Raw genomic sequence first — 7,253 nt, 5'->3', positions numbered from 1 at the left:
GAAAGTCTGGAATCAGAGATGAGGAGGAGGCAGGACAAGACTTGGAATGGAAATGAAGGATGAGATGTTCACCATGCAGGCAGCAAGTAGAGGGCTATCAAGGTGAACAGCCTTAGCAGAGACATGGAGGGTCAGCCTGGGGTATTCAGAACCTGCCTGGAGTTTATAGATCTAGAAGAATCGATGTCATGTGGCTGGTTTTCCAGGAGAGGGGTGGAAATCTTGGTTCTAGTCCAAGAACTACTCCCGCAGTCACAGGAACCCCCAGATCACTGAAACTGGTGCCTTTTCCACAAACTGCTGCCCCAATCCCTGCTTTTGATGCACTCAAATTCTCTTTAGATACCCATTTCTTATCTTGATTGGTTCTCTCTTACAGACCCAGCTCCTTGGCTTATCTGAAATATGTACCACTTCTTGGCAAGAAACACTTGCCCCTTACAAGACTGTAGTTATGATATTTACATTTGAATTCATATCATAGCTCTTGTCTACTGCAAAGTATCACATGAACCTTACTTCCTTCTTTAACGGTTACTAGAATGGCACATCAGGAAGATACAGGGAACTAAGTGTACTGGTTTTCAGAGAGGGGCCTATCTTTTCTCATGGTAACCTTCTGGAAACATTGGTGGATTATATTAATAAATCAGAGGACCACAATACAGGAGACTAGTAGCTGGATTAATAATCAGGTTCAAAGGACACAGCTCCTGGATTGATGTCAAGTTCTAGAAGACAATCTATATTGGTGTGACTGATGGCTTAACCCTCAGTCCTCTCCCAGGCAACATCTTTTAAATCAATAACTTGAATGAAGATATAAAAAGCAGACATCAAGTTTTCTAATGGCTGAAATGAGGACAGTTAGTACTTGATAGCAGAAATGAAAACTGCATACCTCTCCAAAGACCAGCCTAGGGCCAATCTACCAAGAGGAATTTCAACCGAAATGAAAGCGCCTTTAACTTGAGTTCCAAAAGCCAGTGCACAGGAACACAACAGAGATCTCTGATTCAGCGGAAACTGTAAAAGGGAAAAACATTGAAGGGTGTTAGCCAATGGTGAGTTAACTAAGGACTGAAGATGCAGCTGCATGAATCTGGCTTTCTGTTATGGAGACGGGGCGGGGGGGGGGGGGGGGGCTAGGGAGGAGGGGCAGTTTAACTCTGAAGGCTTACTCCTGAGATTCTTCAGCCCCCCACTACCCCAGGGCTGTATTTAGTAACTCCCACTCTATTCCACTAAATGTGTTTGGGTTCCCAGACCCTACCCGCCGCCCTGCCCCCAGCCCGGAGCCACGAGCCCTTAGAAGGTAAAGAGAAACGCTGAGAGCTTGGAGCCTGGGAAGAGCTTGGAAACCAAAGCTCTCTGAGCCTCTCCCCGCATGGCCCTATCCCTGCTGATAAGGATGAGAGTGAGGCTGGCTGACAAGTGATTGGAGACAGGAGTTCCCAAACTCTTTAACCCTTCCCTAGCCTGCCTGCCTGCCTGGAGTCTCTGAACACTAAGGCGTGTCTCCCTGGGGCTCCGTCTCTGTACCCGGGGCTCTTTGACTCTCCCCACCAACCTTTCCATCTTCCTCTCCCTTTGGCTGGCAGGTAAACGAGTGCTGCCAACCTACCTGGAAAACAGTTACCACCACCGAACGCCAAGATAAAGCCCCTCCACCTTTGGACCACCCTGATAAGTCAGCCAGGGACTCCCCCTCTACTCCTGACTATCCACCCCCCCCCCCAAACCACCCAGCACTCTTAGCCACAACACCCTGCCAGTCAGTTCAGCAGCAGGAGACTATGAGATGAATGTCAGTGGTTAGCATTCACGGGTTCTAGGAGCAGAAACCTCAGGCTCAGTGCCAGCAGCCTAGCCCCAGCCCCATTCTCTGCAGCCCTGGCTGGCTGTGGAGCCCTCTGGGGACCTTCAGGGTTACCCTGAACCAGACCTGACCTCACTGAGTCATCTTAAGGGCCCTCCACCCACCTCGGTATTGCCGGCCACGTGGACAGGCCTCCTTGGATTGCAACAGATGACTAGAGGGTCTGTCCTTGGCAGTGGTCACCAGAACTGAAGCAGAGAGGGAAACCGGCCCCAAACCCCCACCCCTGGGGAGAGGGCGTTAAGGATAAAACAGGTTTACTGGTCACAGTAATTAAGTGTAAAAGAGTTTCCTTCAGGAGAATGGAATTCAGATAAACTGCCATTATCATGCAAAGCAGCTTTGCACCTAAAAGCCCTTACCCAAACAAGCAGTTTAATTAAATCCTTAATCTTCACTGGCCTGTCGTGACCCCTTTCCTACCCCATTCTGTAGCCCCCCACCCCACCCATGCACTGTCTTAGGATCTTCAATAGTCCATTTAAACACTTAACTTGTAAGCATGCAAAATATACCCCCAAACGGTGCTTCTGGGTCTGGGTCCTCTGAGGCTTGGGTAGTCCTGATTGGGGTGCCAATGGCAAGGGTGTGCATGTTGGTGACAGTGAAGAGATGGAAGCAGGCATGGCCTTGAACAGGAGGGTGTGTGCATCGCACAGCCCTGCCAGCTCCTGTTCGTCCCCAGGAGGCTGGTGCCCATGTAAGATCCACCCCACTCAAATGTAACATTCACAGTCTCGCCACTCATAGAAAGTGGGTAGCAGCCCTTACAGACTTGGACGTGTTAAACCGGAAGAGGCAGGGATGGACTAATTGACCTGTCTATCGTGTCCCCATTTGTGAGGCCACACTGACCGCTACTATGAACCACAGGAGGGATGCCAAGCCTGTTAGTGAGAACCACGCTCTCTGGAAAAAGGCTGCAGCAGCGATTTGAAGTTGAGGCAACATGCTATAGGGAGAGGGAGCAGGCAAGCTCAGTCACCAAGCTGTGTCCAGCTCTTTTGCGACCCATTGGACTATAGCCCTCCAGGATCCTCTGTCCATGGGATTCTCCAGGCAAGAATACTGGAGTGGGTTGCCATTTCCTCCTCCAGGGGATCTTCCCGACCCAGGGATCGAACCCACATCTCCTGCATCTCCTGCACTGGCAGGCGAATTCTTTACCACTGAGCCCCCAGGGAAGTCCCGGTAGAAGGAGAGACTAAGATAAAGAAAGAACAGAATGGAATGGTTGGGGGGGAGCTGGGGAGAAGACAGGTACAGGGTGCTGATAGAGAACAACCCAGCAGGACCTTCTAACATCTTATAATGCTAGAGGAATTGTGCCTTCAGGTAGGAAAGAAGGAAAAGAAAAAGTGTTAGTCGCTCATTTGTGTCCAGCTCTTTGTGACCCCGTGGACTATATAGCCTGCCAGCCTCCTCTGTCCATGGAATTCTGGAAACCAAATATCAAATGCTGGGGGGCAGGGCATGTTATTTCCTTAGTTGCAACCACTGTAAGGCAGGGGTCCCCCAAACTCCAGGATCTAATGCCTGATGGAGCTGAAATGGAGCTGATGTAGCAATAATAGAAATAAAGTGTACAATAAATGGAATGCACTTGAATCATTCTGAAACCATCCCCCAGCCCCATCAGTGGAAAAATTGTCTTCTACAAAACCAGTCCCCGGTGCCAAAAAGACTGGGAACTGCTGCTGCTGTAAGACAGATCTCACTCTGTTACCCTCACCCCCACCCCCACAGGGAGAAACTAAGATGCAGGCTGCTGAGGCGACTGGCCCAATGTCACACAGCCTGTGTTCAGCAGAAGCACGATTCAAACACTGGCCTCCCACACTGAAAAGTCCACGCTTTCTGCTAAACCACAGATCAGCCGCAAGGATTATAATGTTGGAGAGGGGATTAACCACTGAAGACTATTCATTGCCCTCACTTCTGCAATAAGAACGTTTCCATCCTGAAACAACCCATTGCCTCTGAGGGAGAGCGGGAAGGTCTCAGCAGGCATGAGGGACTCAGCTGTCAGCCCTTAGGAGGTGGACAAGGGAGCCGGGCTGGTGGCAGGTGAGGGAGGGCTTGTTGGGGCTCAATTTCGAGAGGGAGAAGAGCCCCAGGGGAGAGTTTTCTTTGCAGGAAAGAAGCATCAGGTGCTGGAAGCTGTGGGATGGGGCGGAGTGCATCTGTAAGTCATAGAACAAACACCAGACCTCTCCACTTGAGACCTCATTCCTTTGAGCAGAGGAGGCACCTCTATTTGGGAACCAGTGAAAATTAAATCACCCTGAACCCTGCACTTTTTCTCTTCCTTGTATGGACTTCATGGTGCCTGGACCTTCTGACGTGGACCTTCTGTAGAGGAAGTTATATTTCTGGAAATGAGACTCTCTGGATTCATGAAATTTGCCTGTTTCTTGAGGGATTCCCTACTTTTCTGTACAGTGGCTTTTCTTTGCAAAGAGAAGGTGTCTTTCAGGGAGGTGCTGATAAATCTTACGAGCAAATGAGTGAAGTGGAGGTGTTTGAGACAGCACAGGCCCAGCCCCTAAGGGAGCTCCCCAAGTGCTTCATTCCTTTAGTCCTGAGCAGGGGTTCCACACAGCCAGCCCAGTGTCCGCCCCTCACCCCTGCTCCGAAGCCAGGTGTTTCCAAAGGTCATCCACTTGGAATGACAGGTGCTACTATTTTGACTTCAGAAAGACAGCCTGGGAGGGAGGAAGACTCCTTGGCTCCAGGGTTGATGTGGGTGGGTTAAGAAAGTGGGATTTTGGACAAGATCTGTTGCAGAGTCCTTTGTCTCTCTTAGAGCAAAGACAACAGAGAAGAATTTTAAAAGGCTGTCCTGGTCTCCAGAACCCCCTCTGGAAGCAGATGGCATGTCAACAGGTTCCAGGGCAGGCCCCAGAGGCCCCAAACCTGGGAGCCTTATTGGAATGCAATTACCCTAAGTGCTGGCTGCTGGGATGAAAAGGCAGGAATGCAATTATGGAAGGAGCATGCTGCAAGCTTTCATTGATTAACCTGTCCTGTCTGATTCCATTCCCCACTGGGATGATTTTGGGGCCTGGAGGGTTGCCCTGTGCCCTAAGGTTATGAGAAAGAAAAACAGTCACTGTAGAAAGCGAATGCCAGAAGCAGTGTTCGAGAGCTTCAGGAGGGCCTGTGGGCCCCTGAAATTGCACTGCAGATGTACTTGTGCAAATGCAAAGTGTGCATTTAGGAAGAGATGTTACGCTCATCACATGCTTAGAGGGCCCTGCAGCCCCCAAAGGGTCAAGAAGCACCGGGTCGGGGAAATGAAGAGAGATCAGCCGGGTTGCTGGAAGAGGCTTCCGGGAAGTCCCTTCAGTTTTCAACTCCAAGTGGCTGTGACCCATCTGGGTGCAATTCTAGCTCCACCACTTGCCAGCAAGTCACTTAGCCTGTTGGTGCCTCAGTTTGGTCTGTAAAATGAAGGTAAAAATACCTACATCCTGGGATTGCTGAGGGAATTAAATGATATAAAAATGCAAAGTTCTTAGCCCAACATCTAGCCCTTAATAAGCTTGCCAATAGGAGCCATTTTGATTTTGATTTTCTATTCAAGTTCAGGAAAAAAAGTGACATATTTACATATACTCTTCTGAGCGGTCTTTTAAACCTCCAACTCACAGTCTAGATTCTGTGGAATCCCCTGGCAAGACCCTCCTCCAAAACTGAGAGGGACCCTGAGATCCAGCATCTCCAGACACTGCCTCCTCAAACCCTGCCCCACAGGGCACTTCTCCCCTGCGAGACACCAGGATCTGGCCACACCAGGGAACAAGAGCTTCTGGAAGTGGGGGCTTATCAAGTCTCTGGGTGATGCCAGCGCAGTGGAGGCGTTATCACCAGCCTGCCCCCTCGAGAGAAGTTTCTGGAAATCTCACCAAAATTTTCCTGCCTGTTGAAATGATGCAATCACACACTCAGTTAAAATGCACTTCTCTAATCCTAACAAGGTCTAGAATGAGACTAATCCAAGACCCCATATCTATAGAATGTCTAGAGTGGGACTAGGAAAGGAAAAACCAAGTCTCCACTCTTTCCCTCTGTATTGTGTTGTGTTAGGCGTTCAGTCGTGTCAGACTCTTTGCAACCCTATGGACTGCAGCCCGCCAGGCTCCTCTGTTCACGGGATTCTCCAGGCAAGAATACTGGAGTGGGTTGCCATGTGCTTCTCCAGGGAATCCACCCAACCCAGGGATCAAACCTGGGTCTCCTGCCTTGTAGGCAGATTCTCTACCATCTGAGCCACCAGGGACCCGGGTCGCTCGGTATTAAGTGTGTTTTTAAAATTTTCTGTAATTTTGATGCTTTGCTCTGTGGCCTTGCTAACACTGGAGGGATTGCTCCTCTCCGGGGTTAGCCAGTTCCTAGAGATAAATACTCACCTGCCGGTACAGCTTTCACATGCAAACCAATCCAACCCAGAGTCCAAGCCCTCAGCCACCTCCTTTATAGATCTCTTTACACTCCACAACAATATCCTCAGCTCTAATCTCCCCAGGACCAGGGTACAGACAGTAGGGACAGCCCCTATGCATTAGAACCCACTGAAATGTTTCAAACTAGCCAATCTGTTTACCCTGCCTGCCCTGTGGAAACCACAGTAAAGGCTCTTATCCGCATTTTCCATCACTCCCTCTGCCCCCCGACTGACCACGGTGCTTCCCCGTGTCCCCCACCATGGTGTGGCTTATGCCCTTTTGGGGGGGCCCTATCAGTATAACAAACTGTCTTTTCAATGGCAATTGTCTCCCAATCCTCTGACCCATTAACTGAGTAATAACAATACCTGAGTAATAATAAAACCTACATTTAACACACCTTCTTGGGACTTCCCTGGTGGTCCAGTGGTTATGACTCTGCACTGCCAATGCAGAGGGCATGGGTTCGATCCCTCATCAGGGAACGAAGGTCCCACATGCCTTGTGGTATGGCCAAAAGATTTTTTAAAACTTCTTTAAAACACTCTCTTTTCCTCACGCTTTCCCCACCTGTGAGAGCCTCAGAGTTCTCCTCCTTTAGAACCCAGTCTGCCCAGGCGTCTTTCTTCCCAGTTCCAGTGGCTACAGCCCCAGGCAGGAACCAAAGCCTCCACCACCTCTGGGGAGGAATCCCAACTCCAGCAGGAATTCTAGAGGTGATAGCCTTGGGAGGATCTTTATTCTTCAGTTCCCAAGAGAGACTGTACCCAAGGAGCAGAGAGCTGGGGCGGGCTCTGAGCTGTTGATTCATCAATCATTCATTTATTCATTAATCATTCATCTCCCCTCCCATCAATCATTCATCCGCTTATTTATGCATTCAGCTTGTTTGTACCTCTTCCTTGCTTTGGTTGCAGCAGATGTTG

General features: G+C 49.7%; 1 non-coding gene across 1 annotated transcript; it reads left to right on the top strand.

The window, feature by feature from the left end:
* Positions 1-6,739: 6,739 nt before the first annotated feature.
* On the top strand, positions 6,740-6,812 carry TRNAG-GCC (transfer RNA glycine (anticodon GCC)). Its single transcript has one exon. It is a non-coding gene; the product is annotated as a tRNA-Gly (tRNA).
* The last annotated feature ends 441 nt before the right edge of the window (positions 6,813-7,253 follow it).

The sequence above is a fragment of the Dama dama genome, chromosome 11, assembly GCF_033118175.1.
Source record: "Dama dama isolate Ldn47 chromosome 11, ASM3311817v1, whole genome shotgun sequence".
Taxonomy (NCBI): domain Eukaryota; kingdom Metazoa; phylum Chordata; class Mammalia; order Artiodactyla; family Cervidae; genus Dama; species Dama dama.
The sequence above is the reverse complement of the archived record's forward strand: the minus strand, read 5'-3'. Positions and strand labels throughout refer to the sequence as shown.